Here is a 3,624-nt window from a genome sequence, read left to right on the forward strand (position 1 = left end):
GATCAGACTAAAGGGTCATATAAACATCTAATCCTTTCCAGAGAAACCAGGGGATGCTTAATGCAAAGCCCATAAGTAGTACAGGTCCTCGAGTTACAACAGTTCATTTAGTGACCGTTTGATGTTACAACGGCACTGAAAAAAGTGACTTCTGACTCTTTTTTACACTTATGACTGTTGCAGTGTTCTGGGGTCATGCAATCACCTTTTGTAACCTGACAAGCAAATCAATGGGAAAGCCAGATTCACTTAACATCCATGTTACTAACTTAACAACTACAGTGATTTACTGAACAACGGTGGCAGGAAAGGTAAAATGGTGCAAAACTCACTTAACAACTATCTTGCTTAACAACAGAAATTTTGGAAGAAAAAAAGTCTTTTCCGCAAGAAGTTGTGGTTATAAATGAAGGAATACCTGAATATAAGACAGACATCTAGCAACTAATATTTAGTTACCCTTTTATCTCCATATGTACCCAACTCTTTTCCCATTGGTCTATTTACTGATACCCTGGCAGTAGCCATGGTAATACCCATAGAGACCTCCATCAGTTTAATTTATTACAGTGTGAAACCAGGTCTCTTGGTGCTGCTGACAGGTGTTTTCATATTTCTTCACCCCTTTTGCCTGGACAGTGCAAAGGTTGTTTACTCCATCCTGAGAGCCCGTTGCCATGCAATCAAATTGTTTGCTGCCTCTTTAACAATGTATCTTTAACATACAGTTCAGTTTATCTAAACGTTCACTTAAAGATGAAAATCTTATAAGATTGTCATTTTTTTGTCTGTTTCTGTGCTAAAAATAGTCTTGCATGAGCAGATCTTCTATTTCTCAATAATTGGTCCTTGTGGAAACAATGCTTTGTTCCCACTGTCAAAAAGGAGGTAGGAGGGAGATCACCTGTAAGAATGTAGCTCCGATTACATTCAATTTGTTGCCCTTGCAAATGTTTGCAGGGCCTTCAGATACATCTTCTATTTAAACGGCATCTTGTTAAAAAGTGAGACTAATACATTGTTTCTAATATTAGAGTCAAATGCGGAGGGTAAGATAATTGTGAAATAATTGCACTTGGAGGATGGACAGGAAGACTGCAATTTGATTTTTCTCCGTAGCCTCCAAATATGCGATGATTGCCCAGAAATCTCAGAATCAAATTGATGTGTATAAAGAGGTAGCCTTCATTTAACCTTCCAACACTACAGTGTCAGTTCCATGGATGCAGAAGCAGGAATAAACTGTTTGCTTAGACTACTCCATCATTTTGAGTTCAGCATCATACAGTATAGAATAGATAAGAAAATACTACGAAGCAAAAAAGGCTTGCTAGTACTAGGTATAATCATGTCATTTTCAAACTCACACAGAACCAATATCTCTAAATCCTGTGCATATGGTCAAAAGTAATCATTTATAATCTGGGTTGTAGTGAAGCTGTTTGGAAATGCACTAGCTGCAGGAAAATATATATAAATAAATATATATAAATGATCAGATAGGGTGAATTTACTAAAACGACAGTAATGTAATAAGGATACATGCCCTACATGTGTAATGGCATGTGGACTGATTAACTCTTCACTTTATTAATCTTGGTAATGTATTCTGGGAGATGAAACACTTCAACAGTGAAACATATTTAATAGGACGTGGGCCAGTGTATATTTCTTACAGCGGTGCACATTTTGTTAAGGAACACCAAGAGAAAAGCTGTCAGTGCTGCTAACTAGAAACATGATCTGTATTTTTTCCCTCAAGTGCAAAGCAGAACTATGTTATTCCCTTTGAATAGGTCATAATCATCTGTCACGCTTAGTAGAAACAAGCAAGCCTACTGGCAAAACAATTGTCCATTGCTTGTTGTATGGTTACATTTAAGTGCAAGACCTTTGGTCTGTATACAGGCCATTTCTATGTACTATGCCTTTATTTTATAGAGATCCTCAAACACCAGGCAGGGGTTTGACCCACCTTGTACAACTGGTGACTTTTTGAAAATACTGTATATCTTTGCCTCTGATACACCCATCTCTATCCCTGTATAACTAATATTAATCTCTCAAATAGGTGCTAGATTAAACCAAGTTGCAGTTAGTGGCTAAGGCTATTTTGCTTTTCAAAACAACTAGAACTTTATTATTATTTTTTTCTGAGATGTCTTCTCACTCTAGACCAGTGGTCCCCAACCTTTCCAGCTTGGCTCAGCCCAGCAGTGGGTGAGGGGAGGGGTGAGTGGCAGATGCACATGCGTGCACACAGCTCCATGTATGCGAGCTGTGGGTGCATGCACCTTCCACATGTGCAAATGGAGCTTTGTGCGTCAGCAGAGGGTGCTTGCACTTGTGCAAAGTACCACTTGCATGAGCTGAGGGCACTTGTGCTTGCGCACGAAGTTCCATTCACACAAATGGAGTTTGCACATGAGCACAAGCGCCCTCCACTCACGCAAGTGGAGCATCATGTGTGTGTGCTTGCCCATGTCTCCCATGGCCCGGTTTCAAAAAGGTTGCGGCCTGATAATAGGCTGCGGCCTGATAATAGGCCGTGGCCTGGGGGTTGGGAACTCCTGTTCTAGACAGAGAGGAGAGTTTTAATCTTTTGCCTAGTAGGAATTTTGTTAGAAATAGTTAAGCAACCCAACTTCCTTTTCTCACCCGCAACTTTAAACTCAATGAAGAAGTAGCCTGACTGACTAACCTGGCAATCATAGTTCACCTTGCTATAAACAGACCAAAAGTAAATTTGTCCCAAATTGTTATTTTAAAATCATCTCATACTCTTAAATTCTAATATGAATATGTAGTTTGATCGAACTCTAACCTTTAATTCTAACCCCATCCTTCAGCTTTCTGGTATATGTTTATTTTACTCACTAAACATAAATAAATAAGAACCTCGGGATAATAGAAATATGAATATGTAGTTTGATCGAACTCTAACCTTTAATTCTAACCCCATCCTTCAGCTTTCTGGTATATGTTTATTTTACTCACTAAACATAAATAAATAAGAACCTCCGGATAATAGAAAACTTAGGGCAGTTTTGATAATGCAAATGCACCTTTGCATTGCATCCTTCTCTTCAGTAATGCAAAGTGATCTAGATATGGTCATAGGAGGTGAATCTTTCCCCTCATTCTTTTACCATGATGGATAATGCCCTGTTTCTCCAATAATATGGCCTCCCCCAATAGGAAGTCCCAGCATGTTTTATAGGCATGAAATGAAATTAAGCCCCTCCCCCCAAATTAAGGCCTATATTAAAACATGCAAAATGGGGGGAATGGAGGGGGCTTGCTGTTAGGAAGTACTTTTGTTGCATACCCGGATATGGTGCTGCCTGCGTTGACCCCGATATGAAGTGCCCCACCAATGCCGAGGTCAACATCCAAGCCATCGCTGCCCACCTGCCCAAAGATGCAAGGGGGGGGGAATTAAGTCACCCCTGAAAAGACGGCCTAGCCATTTTTTCGGGGCTCAAAAAAAAAAAAAAAAAAAGACCCGGCCTTATTTTGTGAGAAACACGGTATGTAGTGGCTTAACTTCAAATCCTGTACCAATTATGATTTCCAGTTCTTGAAACAGTCACCATCATGTGACGTGGGTTTTGTTTTTGAAGA

Source organism: Notechis scutatus, chromosome 3 (assembly GCF_049901735.1).
Source record: "Notechis scutatus isolate UNSWTSFEM ecotype Mainland chromosome 3, rNotScu1.2, whole genome shotgun sequence".
In the NCBI taxonomy this organism is placed as follows: domain Eukaryota; kingdom Metazoa; phylum Chordata; class Lepidosauria; order Squamata; family Elapidae; genus Notechis; species Notechis scutatus.